Source organism: Lissotriton vulgaris, chromosome 8 (assembly GCF_964263255.1).
Source record: "Lissotriton vulgaris chromosome 8, aLisVul1.2, whole genome shotgun sequence".
Taxonomy (NCBI): domain Eukaryota; kingdom Metazoa; phylum Chordata; class Amphibia; order Caudata; family Salamandridae; genus Lissotriton; species Lissotriton vulgaris.
Genome location: NC_141696.1, coordinates 677,724,670 through 677,743,096, shown reverse-complemented (window position 1 = coordinate 677,743,096; position 18,427 = coordinate 677,724,670).

Here is an 18,427-nt window from a genome sequence, read left to right as displayed (position 1 = left end):
GAAATAGAAAAGGATTTGAGAAGTCACTCAAAATGTGCCCTAATTTTTCATTCTGCAGCACTAATCATACTTTCTATGGCAAAATATACCCCTTCATGTTGTTTCTTTTTAAATTAAATGTTTTAAGAGTTACCACTTTATTCCAATCAAGATGGCTTCAGGTGTGCCATACCTTTGTAATAAGTAGGACTGTTAGCGCTCTAGTTGTTCTTTAGAACACTCTAGGAGGCTGCAGTAGAACACAAAGGAATCAACTGACAGTCTCTGTCCTTGTTGGATGTACATGTTTTACTGAGAATGTCAGACTTCATTTTCACATGACTGAGAAAGATAATGTGAATTTACAGAAAATATGCTTTCAGTTTAGCTTATAGATCCCCTTCCAAACCACTGTGGGAAAATCATGAGATATTAGTTTTCTTTCAAACAATATTCATGATATCACAGCAGAAGGTTTTTTCACATGGTAAAATCACCTTAGAACCCACCACAATTCCTAAAACGAGTATGGTACCATCAACAAATGATTGATAATGTAACTAAAGTCCTAAAACCCTCTATTAACTACAATGCTTTTTAATGAGGTGCTATCATGTATATTGGTCCCAAGATGGCTGCCAACACTTCTTGGATGAAGTGCTGACAGCCAATCAGATCAGATGTGTGGTTAGGCTCCGCCCAGATATATATATTTTTTTGAACCTTAATTACTCAAAATCCACTGGAGCACATATATTGAGACCTAGCAAAGGCACATCAGGCTAACAGTCCCTACAATTTTGCCAAGTTTCGTGCAAATCCATTCAGCCGTTCGAGCTAAAAGTGAGGCCAACCGCCCTATGGAAATTAACATGGGAAAAATGCGTTTTGGGACCCCCCTTTTTTCTCGGCCCCCCCTGATGAAACCCCCCCAAATTATCAGGGGCTGCTCAGAAACAAAATGTTCCATTTTCCTGAAAATTTCAGCCAATTCCGTCCACAAACGCCAAAGTTATTAGACATAGAATTTTCAAAAATCCCATAGAGAAAAAATCCTAACTATATATACCTACTGGCGACCGCCAGTAGGTAATATATATATATATATATATATATATATATATATATATATATATATATATATGTCTCCAACTTGAAAAACGGCAGCGCCTCTGCCCGTTTTCCCAGCGCGCAAACAGCAATTATCGTCTGGAGTCAGGCTTGTGAAATTGCTTCGTTTATTTTGCCATTAAAGTGCAGGGTGCAGAAATATTCATACAGATGCGTTTCGGGCGCGGATGCCCTTGCTCACTGTCAGCGAAAAAATGGACATGGTAACCATTAAATAACAAACACTAATGGTCAAAAAGCACGCCAGTGCACTCACAGAAGTTAACATGAACAAAGGACTAGTAGCTTAAGACCAGATAATAGGTAACTACCATGGCGGCCATTGGTAAGTGGTGAAACATACATTGTCCATTCATATATGTACAAATACAATAACAATATTGATGGTGATCACATTAGTGCAAATAGCATTATATTCAACCGATATTAATGTAAAGATAAGACACATGTGCAAATACGCAAGTTAATGTGCAAATAGGCAATTTTTTAAAAATGTCAAGTGCAAATACGTAATGCCTGAAAAGACATGATTTATATGTTTAAATACATTTCAAGTAAAAGTGCAAAGTGCCATGTAAACTTTATAACTGTGCAAATACGCAATTTGAAATGCTATCACATTAATGGTAGATATAACTTCAACCATATATGATCACACGAATCCTTTTTGACATTTTGATGTATTGCTAGGCCGACTATGGATTGTTACAAACTTATTTAATGTACATGACTAATCACATGTAGTCTATGATATTTGATACCTGCCTGTGTAGGTTCTATGTATTAAAGATGCAATAATTGTGCTTGAGGGACTAGCGCACACCTCGTCATGGTTAATTTCATGTCCATCTAGTAAACAAAATTGTAAACTTAAAATAACGGTGGGGAAGGAGTGTGCATGAGTATAAACCAAGATGGTGCCAAATGAAACTTAACTAAATTTGATTAAACGTGTGCCAGTGCTTTTGTTTCATATAAAATTAAAATCAAAAAGAATTCTCGCCTTGCTCTAAATGATAGGCAACTAAATGGTACTAGACTACTGCCTCATGTCAGGTCTAATGTTGAGGCATAAGGAAAAAAGATTGTAATTATCTGATAAGGGTATGGGTATTTACAGGAAGTTGCTAAGTTCTTCACCCATGTTGAGCCCCCTGGGCTCTTACTGTTCAGCCGAATGATATATTTGGATTCCAAACGTCTAAGTATATATATATATATATATATATATATGTATATATTACCTACTGGCGGTCGCCAGTAGGTATATATAGTTAGGATTTTTTCTCTATGGAAGTTTTGAAAATTCTATGTCTAATAATTTTGGCGTTTGTGGACGGAATCGGCTGAAATTATCAGGAAAATGGCACATTTTGTTTCTGAGCAGCCCCTGAAAAGTTGGGGGGGTTCCGTCAAGGGGGGGCCGAGAAAAAAGGGGGTTCCCAAAACGCGTTGTTCCCATTCATTTTTCCATAGGGCCTTTGGCCTCACTTTTAGCTCGAACGGCTGAATGGATTTACACGAAACTTGGCAAAATTATAGGGACTGTTAGCCCGATGTGCCTTTGCTGGGTCTCAATATATGTGCTCCAGTGGATTTTGAGAAATTAACGTTTAAAAAAACAGATATATCTGTGACAGCATCCCAGATAGCGCTCCAGATTGCGTACTTTTCGCGTAACGGAGCTTTGCGTAGCGAAGCTGATTGGCTCTCCGGTGAAAGCCCCACCTTGTTTCTGGATGTTTCAGACTGAAGCTGGCGTCAGCATGAGAGCACCACCATCTCGTAGCTCAGTCGTGGCCATTCCACGAGCAATCATGGCAGCCGCTCCCCACCAGAAGCCTGCGGGAGTCGGGGGCCCCCAAGACTTTTGTAGAATCTTCAAGGCTGAGGGGATGCTTTCGAGAATGGGGCCCAAGCCCTAGCAGACAAGCGTTCGAGTTCCAAGGTGTCCCAGGGCCATTTTAGTGGACCGCGCCCAAATCCGAAGAGCCGGCTGCCATTTTGAGAGTCCTGTGGCAGCCACCTATCGCTGCATCGCAAGAGCGGGAGCAACTCAACTACATGGTGAGCGAGACGCTGTAGTCGCAAGAGCGGGCGGTAAACAGCTGAATGGCGGAAGAGGCACAGTGTAGCAAAAGCGGGCGGAATGGCAACTGAAACGGTAAAGAGGCGCCCCACTACAGCGTGTCTTCAGGTCAAACGGATTGTGGGACAAGGTCCAGAATGGAAGAGTCATCAAAAGGCAAAAAGTTCCGCCGGACCCCGGGAGCCGGCCGCCTATGTCGGGGGCGATCTTAGGCCACACCAGGGCAACACGACTTGGGGAGGGGGCAGGAGCCAAGCGCCCCCTCCCAGTCCGCGCCACCACACCGTATGTTGAAAATCTGAAGCCATCGTTCTACAAACTCTCAACCAGCCTTGGATGGAAAAATCTTGAAGAATGTACAAACTGAAAACCAGTTTTTGTCTGCATAGCATCAGTAGCAACGCTTGCTATCAGAGTGCATGAGTTTCATGCTCGATCGATTGAGCTAGCCGGATCAGGCAACAAAAAGTATAAAATAGTTATGTAAATAGTTATTTAATAAAATGTTTTACCCTGTTACTTTGCTGGTGTGTTGTATATATTTATATTTGCATAGAGTTTATCGTTATTTTGGGCGGGGTGGGTGGCGGAGCCGAGCTGTCAGCAGCCATCATGGTGTGGAGCTCAGTTCATCTCACTAGTTTGGTATTTCTCATGAAGGGTTGTTCCTAATGTTTCTATTTTAGCGAGGTCAAAAACAGATCCCATTAGTGGCCTACTGATTTTGCTCGATTACTTTTGTTTTTTTACACGATTTTTCACTATCTGCAAAGACTAAACAGAGTATTGCGACTCTGTGCTTGTTTATAAATAGAGAATGAACCAAAGAGAATCAATTCTAAAACAGTAAATGCTTGGATAACAATCAATCAAATGGAGAGACAAGCAGGCACGACGGATTACAACGGGGGCAAAGGCCTGCGTTAACTACCCTTCACTATCTGCAAAGAGAGAGTACTACTAAGAGAAAAGAGGGGGGGGGGCAGCGTTCAAAGCACATCAGCGTGCATAAACACGAAAATGTTTTTACCTATCACGTACTTGACATTTGACAGCTTCACACAATTTATAGTTAGGAATTAGCATTTACAAAACCTTGAAAATTCAATGAAAAAACCATAGGTTATAGACCATATATAGTTAGGAATTAGCATTTACAAAACCTTATTTTACTTGCACAAAACCATAGAAATTCGCAAATATAGTTAGTTGCAATAACTATATATCGCGCACCCGCAATCCACTGCTGATGATGTCACATATTACATCATTCATGACATGGTCAGTGACATCACTGATGACATCACTGATGACATCTCAAATGACATCACTGATGACATTACTGATGACATCTCAAATGACATCACTGATGACATCACTGATGATATCTCAAATGACATTACTGATGACATCACTGATGACATCTCAATTGACATCACTGATCACATCACTGATGACATCTCATTTGACATCAATAATCACGTCACTGATGATATAATTGATGTGATAATACAATGCACCTCCTCACACTCTAAAATAACCTCTGTTACACCCAGTGTTAAATACAGAGTTTCATTTTTTGAACCATTGACACACCAATACCAGTTACTACATACGCACTCACTGATTCCTACGTCTACACACACATTCACTCATTCACCCATACAATCACTCATACATACAGTCACTCATTATTACAACACTATCATATGCACTCATACACCTATGCAGACACTCAAACACTGCCACTCATCCATAGAGTTACTCACACACCTAGTCAGTCCTGTAAATAATCAATCACACTTCGATTTCCTCATCTATACAGTTAAACACAGAACACCTTATTTATTCAAACATATACTAACACATACTTACTCTCTTATACAATTACTGATACAAGTACACATTGATGTGCACAGAGTCACACACCTCCCAGCCATCCACACACACACTCAGTCTTCCATACAAATACTTGGGCAACCAATCAATAACCCATATAGCCACTCATATAGCTACTGATCAAACCATGCAGCAGTTTGCACAACAACAGACATATTGATGCACACTTTCAGATAGTTTAGTCACTAATCCATGCATTCAGTGAGAAACATTTATTCACTCACTCAGTCAGTCACGCACCTACTAAATCCTTCATCCAGACACTTATACATCCACTCATTCTTCAATATGTAAGACATATTTTAATTTTACAGAAACATACAGTCACTGGATGTTGTCATCAGTAATGTCATCAGTGATGTCATTTGAGATGTCATCAGTGATGTCATCAGTGATGTCATTTGAGATGTCATCAGTGATGTCATCAGTGATGTCACTGGCCATGTCATGAATGATGTAATATGTGACATCATCAGCAGTGGATTGCGGGTGCGTGATATATAGTTATTGCAACTAACTATATATGCGAATTTCTATGGTTTTGTGCGAGTAAAATAAGGTTTTGTAAATGCTAATTCCTAACTATATATGGTCTATAACCTATGGTTTTTTCATTGAATTTTCAAGGTTTTGTAAATGCTAATTCCTAACTATATATGGTCTATAACCTATGGTTTTTTCAGTGAATATATATATATATATATATATATATATATATATATATATATATTTATGTATATATATATATATATATATATATTCACTGAAAAAAACATAGGTTATAGACCATATATAGTTAGGAATAAGCATTTACAAAACCTTATTTTACTCGCATAAAACCATTGAAATTCCATATATAGTTAGTTGCACTAACTATATATCGCGCACCCGCAATCCACTGCTGATGATGTCACATATTACATCATTCATGACATGGTCAGTGACATCACTGATGACATCAATGATGACATCTCAAATGACATCACTGATGACATCACTGATGACAACATCCAGTGACTGTATGTTTCTGTAAAGTTAAAATATGTATTACATATTGAAGAATGAGTGGATGTATAAGCGTCTGGATGAAGGATTTAGTAGGTGCATGACTGACTGTATGAGAGAGTGATTAAATGTGTCTCACTGAGTGCATGGGTTAGTGACTAAACTGTCTTAATTTGTGCATCATTATATCTGTTGTTCTATAAACTACTGCATGTGTTGATCAGTAGCTATATGAGTAACTGTATGGGTTATTGATTGGTTGTCCAAGTATTTGTATGGGAGAGTGAGTGTGTGTGTGGGGGTGGCTGGGAGGTGTGTGACTCTGTGCATACATGTGTGAACAGTTGATTCACTAGATCTATGGGTTCAAAACTGCATGTGGAAACAGCTGTATGGGTGGTTGACTGTGTACGAGTGTATTGGTGAGTGAATGGATATCTCAGTGCTACATGTCAAAGTAAGTACATATGTAAAACACAGTACATGTGAGAGTTGACATATATAAATTACTGTGCATAAGAGCCAGTGAATGTGTGAGTGGCTGTATGGATCATTGTGAACTTGTATCTGGGATTGTATAAGGGAGTAAATATGTGTTAGTATATGTTCGAATAAGTAAGGTGTGTATAACTGTATAGTTGAGGAAATGGAGGTGTGATTGATTCTTTGCATGACTGACTAGGTGTGTGAGTAACTCCATGGATGAGTGACAGTCTGTGAGTGTCTGTTTACACTGAGTGTATCTAAGGTTATATCAGAGTCTGAAGAGGTTCATCGTATAATCACATGAATGATGTCATCAGTGATGTGATCAGTAATGTCAAATGAGATGTCATCAGTGATGTCATCAGTGATGTCATTTAAGATGTCATCATTGATGTCATCAGTGATGTCATTTGAGATGTCATCAGTGATGTCATTTGAGATGTCATCAGTGATGTCATCAGTGATGTCACTGACCATGTCATGAATGATGTAATATGTGACATCATCAGCAGTGGATTGCGGGTGCGCGATATATAGTTAGTGCAACTAACTATATATGGAATTTCAATGGTTTTATGCGAGTAAAATAAGGTTTTGTAAATGCTTATTCCTAACTATATATGGTCTATAACCTATGGTTTTTTCAGTGAATTTCATTGGTTTTTTAAAAGCTAACATCTGTAGCTGTAAAATGTATTGTTCTTTAAATCCAAAAATGTATTTTAGATGTTTATTGATATTTTTTTTAAATATTTTTTTTCTTTGCTTCCAGTTCGCGAACCGGGAAGCTTTCCGTTAGCTCATCTTGATGCCGCGACCTAGTCCGCGAACCGGTAAACGTTTCGTTTGCGCAACTGTGACGCGTCGCGGAAGCGCGACGTATCACTTTGTCACGTAATGCGACTTATGACGCGCCGCGTTAGCGCTCCCGGAAGTGCTCCGGACAGCGAACCGGAAGCGATCCAGGACGCGGCGCGCACCGCGTAACGTGAGCGGAACAAGTCATGTGACTTGTTTATAAAACTTTTCATTGGTTGATTTCACTTTTAGTTTCCAAATGATGTAAGACTAGGTCATATGACCTAAAAATAACACTTTTCATTGGTTTAGAACTTTTGCTTTTCTCAAATGATGAAAACCCCTCCTTCTTTCCTCACTCTGACTTTCATCTTGGTGAGAGAAAGACCATTTACCTATAATTGAGCAATGGCTTCTGTACTTGCTTCAGCTGGTGCACCCCCACCACCACCTCCACCTCCTCATGAGAAGAGAGGACCATCATCTCGGTTCATCGCCAACACAGAGGAGGAGGAAGAGGATGAACTTGAGGAGAGAAGAACAAGAGTTCTTACAGGAGTTGCCCCGTGTTTCCCGCCGGAAAACTAGTTTTATCTGGCAGTTTTTTTCAATCCCTCGAGGGGAGAAGAAAGTCAATGCAAAATATGCCACCTGCCTTATCTGTAAACAAAGGCTATCAAGAGGCACTGAAAAAAAATATAGCATGGGAAACTATACTTTGCATCGCCATATGACCAGGTGGCATCCACTCAACTACAGCTGTGCAGAGTTGCGTGACCTGCAGGATAATCCCCCAACAACTCCTGTGGCCAGGTCAACCTTGCATATCTCTTTGACTGGAGGAGAGGCACAGGAAACCGTGCCAAACATTCAAAAGAACTTTAAACACATGAAACTAACCTGCTTGTATTGCGGGGCATTACTTTCATGTGGGAACATGAGTATAAACTTAATGAACATCGCTTTCGAAAACCACAATTGCCCTAACCAACCCAGACAATAATTTTTTTTTTTGCTCCTGTTGAGCCCCTTTCAATGCCTGTTTTTTGTTGTTTCCCCTCCGTCAAAAACAAAAAAAAAACATAAAACTGTTCAAAAATACAAAAAAATCAAAAAATGTTTAGAAAAATAAATAAATAAATAAAACAACAAAAACATAAAAAAAAAGTTCTTTTCAGAACTACCTCCCCTTTCAAATAAAATTGCTAGAATGTTTAGCACTCTGGCAAGCTCTATTTCTTTTGGTTCGCTTTCCCGTTAGCTGCCCGGTTCGCGAACTAGAAGCGAACCAAAATTAAAAAAAAAAAAAAAGAAGAGTTAGTATAAGGGAAGTAAACAGAGAGTAATGTTAAAAGAAAGACAGCTATAGGGAGTAAACCAGAAATACTGTTTAATAGATCTATTTAACGAAGAAAAGATGGAAGAGGGTATAATTGCGAAAAACAAAATGGATAAGGAAGTGAAAGAAAAAAAAGAGAGTAGAACAATAACAAAGAAGAGTTTCTTGGAGAATGTGAGTGAATGTTCAAAATAAGATTAAAACATGTGGAATAACAGAGAGAAAAAATAGAAAACAGAAAAGAAAAAATAACTGAAAAAGATTAATTGAAACAGCAAAGAAATGTAAATAACATAGAGCCATATCATCAACATAGGCAGTAAAAGTTTTGCTTTTTTATCAGCAGAAATATGTCGCCAAAGCATTCTAATTAGCTTGATACATATGACTCCAAGTGAGGCCTGTCTTGCAACATGGTGCATCTTTTTCATCAGTGCTGCATCGGTTTCATGTGGCACGGTTTTAAAACAGCATAATACATTTGCCTAAATGCATCAATTTGTAATTTTGACGCCTCATTACATATCTTTGGCACCGCCACTGCGTCACAAAACTGACGCACAGTGGCGCAAAAGAGGAATACATATATCATAAATCTGTCCCTAACATTTTAAATAATTAATTCAGGATGACGATAAGGTGTGGTGTCTCCTGAGGTTTGTTTAAGGTGAGTCCTACTCAGGGTTACAGATCAATGTTACGCTTGTTGAAGAATACAGAGGAGATAATACATGTGAAGGCCTACCAATGAAGTAAGTCATGTCCTCTTATTACATCATTCATGACATGGTCAGTGACATCATCAGCAGTGCATTGCGGATAAAAAGAGTGGAAAACATTTACCTTAAAATTCTTGTAAACTTTTTAAAATATTTTTTCATACTTTCAATCTGTAAAAGAGAGAACAAACATTTCCAAAAATATTAAAACATGTATTTAAAAATTAGAAAAGAGAAGGGAAAAGGTTCAAAAACAAACTGTTTTTCAACAACTTTGACATTTACAGAAGCCTCTGCTTCTCTATACGTCCCCTACACAATCCTAAAGATATATATTTTAAACAAACAGTATCTTCATGCTGATGAAGTGAGGCCTATTTTGGAACATGGTGCTTCTTTTGCACTGCTGATGTCTCACAATAGTGATGCAATAGCAGCGCAAAAGAGATGTAAAGCCATCATAAAATTGTGTCTAACATTGTAAATGATTGTTTCAGAATGGAAATAAGATGTGTCCTTTCAAGAGGTTTCTTTGAGGTGAGGCCTATTCAGTTTTTTTAATAAAAACAGTACCCAGAAGTACTGCACTGTAAGCATTAACTTTGACACTTACAGAAGACTCAGTTTCTCTATATCTACCTTACATTTCTAAATGTATATCATAAGTACAAAAAGTAGAACATTAACTATACATATTAAATGGTTTATTTTTGCTGTTCTCAGAATGTATCAAATTTCACTTAAATCAGTGACTTGAAGGTATTCATCATGTAACAGCGGGGAAAAAAAAACACAATCAAAATGATTGTGTTTAAAAAACCCATACAACCTAAGAAATCTGAATTCAAAACTCCTTAAAACTAACTTACTTTCCATAACGTCGAAGGATGTCCTATGAACAGCGTCCACTCTGTTGTGCTATAAATATTTTCAGCCCGCCACTTTCTGAAAGAAAACCTCCATCGTTTTGAAAAATATGTTACATACAATAAAACACTTCTCACATTCTACCACATGATCCACTTGGCCAAATCATGTTGCAGCGATTCACAACTCTTGTAATTCTTCCAATCAAATCCCGTCATTTTCTATTTTCGCAACTTTCAAAAAGAAAACATTTAAGATTATTTTCACAATTCTGGACTACTAATATCTTACCCTTCTTTCTCACTCATGTTCTCCTTTTCCTATGACACTGATACTGCTTACTATGAAGCAGACTTACTTGCATCAGGTTTATATAGTTGGATTTTTAAATTGACATTATAATTTAAAGTTTTGGACCAATAATCTAGACAGCATTGCAGACTTACATTCCCTCTACTTCATGAACGTTTTGCAATTCCTCAGAGGAAATCCCAAGATTCTTTCCTTAAAATTTTGGTTTTAAAAACACCAGGTAAGAATTTTTAAGGTCAAACGGCAATTTTTTTTTGAAAGTTACAACAGAATCGTTGCAGAATGACCAGCCGTTTCGAGACTTTAAATAAGCTGTTTAATGTCCTGATGTTGTTGAAGGACCATCGTCATAGATAATTGCTACAGTTACAAAAGTCCTTCCTGATATTGACAGCTGAGAAGCAGCACAATTTTTTATTAAAGTTGCTAATTTTGATCCATCAGGCCTACATCGTTGGATCATTAAAATGACATACTGGCCATATCTTTGTATAAATAATGTTGACATCATTTCAGATTTACATTGGCTACACTCCATGTTGTGATCCGCTGCATTTACTAGCTTATTAAAGGAGACTGATTTACTGTCTGGCAAAGTTAAATATATAAATCTTTCTGAATCTACACTAGTAGTACTTGATACCATACAGTTCTCGCAGTCATTCTGCCATTGATAAGAAAGCCCAAACAGGTGATCTACATCTACACCCTCATCTTGCAATACATCAAGCATATACATTAAAAACTCCTGACAATCCTGCTGATTATTTTCAGAGAAGTCTGTTTGACCTGAACATTCATCTAACAGATAACGAACTTCAGACACACTTTCTACTTTTGTTCGATCAGTGCTACATTTTTCTAACACAGAATTCAACAAACAGCATAAACTTTGTTCTGAATTGAACACAATCTGTTCTTTTAAAGTCTCTAGTGAAAAGAGAACATTAACCACTACATTTGCGTAGCAGTTGACACCAGAACTGTTTTCAAATTGAAAACCAACAACATCTTCAACAGAATCCACTTTCTTTCTGCATACAATTTTCGGTTCATCGTCTTTTGGGCTTATTGCTACAACCTCCCTACTATTACTGATATTTCTTCATTTCCGGCCTACCACACGTTTCTCAAACAAAGGATATTGAGGCAAATGTGGCGCATACTCTTTTCTTAACCTATTGTATTCTTTAACACAATCTAGATCCGCACAAATGTTTGTGACATCACAGTCAATCAGGTACAATCCCGATAAAGTTCTAACTCGTGACAATGCCACATATGCCATACCCTCCTTGAACACAGAACTGCCAATATTCACCAATGCAGTATCTACACTTAAACCTTGCGATTTATGGATTGTCACCGCATATGCCAAGCAAACAGGAAACTGTTTACGGCGAACATATAAATCTTTAACAAGCAAAAACCTAGCAGAACAACGACCAATTAGCTGTACTTCCTCAATGCCATCAAATTTAATTTTTAAAAATTCAATTCCATCTCTACTTCTGTATTTCTCAAAATCAACAACATTACCCATTGATCCATTTACCAGACCTCTTTCAACATGTAAATTCCTTCTCAAAATGATTCGGCAATTTAAACACACATTCAAAGTCTTTTCAAAACCTGCTGTTTTAGATATAGTCTTCTCTAATGAATCCAATTTTGATTTCAAATTCTCAGACAAAATAATTGTTGATCCCATATGCTCTATTTTGTCAATAGCTTCAAGTTTCACAATCTCTTGCTTTTCTAAATTCAACATTTTGTTGTTGAAGATGGCACATTCTGCAAGAGTTGGCATCAAACATATTACAGATTTCTTCTCAGTAATTTTCTGAAAAATATTCTCAGGCACAACGTCTTGTTCGGGATATAAATTTGACAGTAATCGTGCATGTAAAGCTTCTTTCCCATGCTCAGTTACTTTTCCAATTCTAACATCTTGTAGAATATTCTTGTAATCTTCATCCTTCGCCTGACGCATATTTTCATGCAGTTCAGCATAATTGAAATTTAACCATACATTGACGTTGCCAATGCTCCCTAGGCACTTCCTGGTATCATCATGCGTGAGTATTTTGAACACAGGTTGTCCTTTTACTGGTGTCAGCTGCAGAAGGTCTCCGAAAACAATGATGTGTTTGCCACCAAATAACACATCATATTCAGTTTTAAGAACTTCTTGCATTCTCAAATGCACAAAGGCAAGCATGACATTGGAAACCATGCTTACTTCGTCAATGATAAGAAGTTTCATTTTCCTCAAGACTCTTGAAACTTCACAACAAGCATCTCCAGATAACTTGTGGTATTGTAATTTGTTTTCGTGCTCCACCGGCAGCATCAGTAGACGATGCAAAGTAATCCCTTTAATGTTATGTGCAGCCAGTCCAGTTGGAGCGGTGACAACACAAGACAGCGATGACTCAGTCCTTTCCTGCAGATAACAAGAAATTTCTTTAATGAGGAAACTTTTTCCAGTTCCCGCTTCTCCACTCACGTACAGTCGGACAGGCTTCAACGATGTACATGAGCACTCTTTCTTCTCATGACTTAATCCATGCTCAATTTGCTTGGTAACTTCATCATATATTTTCTTCTGCTCAACGTTGAGTTGTTTTTCCAAGTCTTCTAAGTTAACTGCATCCTCCTGAGCATGTGCCATGGCTCTTTCCACTTCATTCATAGCAGTGGCAGCTTCATTTTCGATAATAGGTCCTCCTAGTGGATCCTGACTCAATGAAAGAGAACTCTGACTGTCCTGAGAACTGTCTCTGGCAATCTCAGCTGCAATCGTTGCTTCCTGCTCAATTTCCAAAGTCAACATTTCTTGATATTTGGGAAAAGCAGGACATTCTATGGTCTCCTTAGCAGCAGTGAAAGAGTCTTCGTAACAGAGGAAATCTCCAAGCAGTTCCTCTTCTGCACGTCAAGGCTTGAAAAGTTGCAAAAGTGCTAAATAGAAAAACTCCTTTTTTTCTGGAGATTCACCACTCAATTTTCGATGGTTTACTAATTGGCATTTTCTTTGCTTGACCAGACATCCCTCACTTCCAATTACAGCATACACTCCTTTCTCAATATCTTCTTTGATGTTCCTCTTGAATATATAATTTTGTAGAACCTCATATAGACAAACATTATCAAGGTGACTGCTTCGATTTGGATAATATGTATCCAACATGTTGGTCTTCAAAATGTCGGTACTGTTTGGTTCCTTTTCTGCCAAATACTCAATTTCCCGGACAGGTTTTAGAACTCGATTTCGCGTTGCAGCAAGACCAAGACTCGCCCAAACGATACTCCTGGATTTGGCATAGAGACTTGCTGAAGACAACCGGTCACAACATTCGTAAGCTCCGATTTCTCGATGCGACAACATCTTCAGACTGAAACTGTACAACTTCTTGCTGAGGCTCTTTTCATGGGAAATGTCCTCCCACATATCCTTCAATTCTGTCTTTTCTTTTTTGGTGATGTAAGATGTCACATACCGAGCCACAGCCATACAGTTGTCAGCCACAAACTGTATATCCATGTTAGCATTCCACATGGACAAAATCACTGGGTTGTAGTCGTTGATGTACTTGGACTCTTCGTTCCTTTTCAAATTGTATGTATTTTTGGGTGATTTCCTCCTCACATTATGTCGCAGCGAAGACATCAAACTGTTCACTCTTCCTTTAGAAATCACCGGTCGTGGAAAGTTGAAACGACATTTGGTGTAGAACTTGTCCTTGTTTCTGAATTTACGACGACAGTACTTTCCACAACGATGGCTTTGGAAACGTAGAACTTGTTCTCTTAGGCTTTTCTTCTCCGTTGCGTTTGGAACAGCACACGTAGAATACTGTTCTATGAAATTTATCACTAAGTCATCCGGATCTGTTCCAAATTTAGGTGCATCCTTGATCCACAGCAACATATGTATATGAGGAGCACCTCTTGCTTGGTACTTCTTTCTCCAGAAGAAATCCAACACCTCTCCAAGAGGTGGATTCTTCTTATTTGTGATGAAAGACATCATAGCTTCAAATCTATGATTGAAGTACCTGCATACATTCACTGGATCCAAAGAACACAGTTCTCCAGGTGTCTTGAATTCAATGTTTTCAATGTTTCCATTTGCCTCTCGTAGAAATTCAAGTAAGTCTTCCCAGCCATACTCGGCACAGCTCAGAGTGAGGAACCATGTTGGAGTTCCTAAGTTCCTCAGCATACATTTTAAATCACCATGACGACGGTACCAATACTCATTAGTACCACGCTGACACGCCATGAGATTAATTAGGTGAGAATCCAAAATACTGTCTTGGACATTGACTTTATGCATAAAGTCACTTGCCGAGATGTTTCGCATCTGTATACCACTTTTTAAGATGTGGTTCACTGCATATGACAGTCCAGACAGATCGCTTTCAAACAGGAGATGAAACAAATCGGGAATGCATTGACGAAACCTAGGATCTTCTGCATACAACCGTAAAGTCCGGTATTCAGACGCAGGAATTTGATGAGGTCGCTCATCATATCTTCCTCCTCGACCTGTGGGAAATAGCTGTGGGAAACACCGAGCTTCCAAACTTTCCTCCCAAACACTAATGGGACTCCCTTTGGCTTGTTTCATTTGAAACAACTCAATAGCATTCCCCATGACTTCCTTGGAATGCAAAGGATGAACACTATAATGTTCATATATTTCTTCACTTTTAGAGGCCTCTACTTTCTCAATTTGACCAGCACACAAATCGCTATTCTCTTCATCACTTACTTCCTCTTCTGCAACATATACATTTATATAGTACTTATTATTTTTCTTCAAATACAATGTTGCCTTTTTGACTTTCCTAACATCCACTAAATCTTGCCATATTTTCTTATTCTTTGTCGGAACCCCATTAACCAAGATAACCAGAGGTTCCTCTTCCACTTTTTCTACTCCAATTGTGTTAATGTTTTTGTTCAAATCTAGAGGCAAATAAACAACTCTTCCCTTTAATCCTCTCTGTAAATCTGCTGGAGGCAACTTCCCTGTCTTTGGCTCCATTCTTACAATAGCCTGAAAGGGATGAATACTTTGAATCAAAATAGATTCATAAGTATTTAAATCCTTCAATTCAGAAGGAATCTCAACTAATTCAAGATTATTATGAACCGCCCTAGCAGGCATCTGGTTTTTGTTTAATTTGTTACAACAATAAGTACACACACGTTGATCCGATCCCAAATTAAAATAATTTTCTACCATCAAGTATGTGGCAAAATCCTTCCATTCACTATTATTTTCCCTTTCACTTTTTGCATATAAATCCACTAACTTAGTCTGATTCTTATAATAAGTGCGTCGACAACACACACAAGTGAAATTAGGCCTCTCACTTGATTTCATCTGAAACGTGGCAATTTCCTTCTGAAAATTATCTGTACTGGAAACCTGTACATTATCTTCAACATTACCCTCTACTTCTGAGTCAATTTGAACATTCTCATCTTTACTACCAAAGTAACAAAACTCAATTTCTTCACAAATATTCTTCACATCTATTTCAGAACCATGCAAAAGAGCAGCACATAATTGTTTAAGCATAATTGCTGGACTCTTAGCATAATACAACATTCTCACTAATTTTCTCACTTTATTATGATGCACTGCTAGCATCCTGAAATGATGAAAAACACTCTGGCATACTCTCCTGGAAAGAGAGGCCAGTGAATGACCACGTAAACCTGTCATTTGTCTCACTCTGCAAGGATCTAAATCTTGCAACAACTTCATTTTCTGCTTCAAACTTTTCTTATTAAATGTCCATATAAAATCACAAAGCAAATTGATAGAAACCTGTCGCACACTGCAAATAGAACTACACTTCCAAATGTACACAGGACCCTTAGGACGTCTTCCTAAAACCTCATGACCCAACACCTCATCTGTCTCTGTTGTCACAAGTTTTTCTTTTTCAACTGGACAACCATCCTTCACTTCATAAGCTCGACCACTGGTGTCAACTGCAAACACCAAATCATTATCCTGAAAATAACTCTCCTCATTAAAAAATGCCTCACAACTTGAACTATGCATCCATTCTCCGGAAAAAACTTCACAAAAGTTACTACGATTTACTACTCTCTTCCATCTACTTTTTGTTTTGAAATCAGAAATTACCTTGCTTAGTTTTCTAATTCTATTGATTACCAAAATAAACAACTTTCGCTTAATTTCAAAAGCATGATCAATAATTTTCTCTACATTTTTTTCTTCTTATAAAATGCCACTTTCTGTTGGCCTTTCCTAATATTTTTTAATAAATTAACTATTATCCTATTGCGGAACATTCGTTTTCGAATGTCTCTAAACTGTTGTTTCCTTCTACTATCATGCACAGAGTTATCTCTTGCTCTACCAGTAACATTTTTGATTGGTCTTTCCTTTCCATTTAAATTGCTTTTCTTTTTCTGAACTGAAAAATTTTTTGGATAAATACTATTTTTACTACAAATATTTCTTAAGAATGATTTCGTGCTCTTACCCGGAGCTTTCTTGGTGATTTTAAAAGTATTTTTGGGAGAGGACTGCTGCAATAAAAGATCATCCTGCTGTCTTTGACGTTTTCTAGCCTTTCTAATTCGATTCTTTGTTGGCATTTTTCAAATTTACAAAAGATCTGCAGTTGAATCTGTGGAAAAATATAATAAAAAATGTTATTAACCACTATTACCCAACAGTAAATGAATAACAGTCATCAAAAACTTAACGCCCTACTTATTATTTAACATAACAAATCTTTTGCACCAGCACTGCGTCACAAAAATGACACACAGTGTTACAAAACAGGCATAAAACAATCATAAATCACTCCCTAACATTTCAAATGATTAATTCAGGATGACGATAAGGTGTGGCCTATCTAAAGGTTTGTTTAGGCCCAGATCTTTGGACTGGGGTGAATGTGTGTCATTGATCCACATTCGGTCCATCACCTGTTTTGTTTGTTTGAGGTGAGGCCAACACATGGTTGCAGATAAGATTTTCACTGAAGAAAACAAAGGAGATAATACATGTAAAGGCCTACCAATGAAGTAAGTCATGTCCTCTTCACTCTTGAACAAAGGGCAGACCTCTTTTGAATCTGTGGTCACACCTAAACTTCATCTGCACAATGTCATTCATAAACTTAGGGAACACTAGTGATGTAATTGATAAATGTGGAGTTTATTTTCCTCATATCAGAATTACATCACCTGTGTTTCCTCATTGACTTAAAATATCTTTAATACACATGAAAACGTTTTTTGGAATGCCCTAGCACCATTTTTGGGACATTATTAACATGGCTATTTAACTCCCATAATCAAAATCTAAATTTGCCAAGCACAGGTGGGAGCGTATTTACAACAAACTTGCCCCATGAGGAACGCTTTCCATTTAAAAAGGGTAAAATGACATAATAGACACTCATATACCTTATAAATATGACCCAAAACAACCTATGTAGCTCTAGCAGTACATATCCAGAAATGTAATTCATTTAAAAAAATCGGTTTTAAACACAGCATATAAATCAATTATATACCTGCATTCAAGAGGAAAAGACTGAAAATGTCCTTGAGACACATGAAAGCGTTTTTTGGATTGCCCTAGCACCATTTTTGGGACATTATTAACATGGCTATGTAACTCCCATAATCAAAATCTAAATTTGCCAAGCACAGGTGGGAGCGTATTTACAACAAACTTGCCCCATGAGGAACGCTTTCCATTTAAAAAGGGTAAAATGACATAATAGACACTCATAT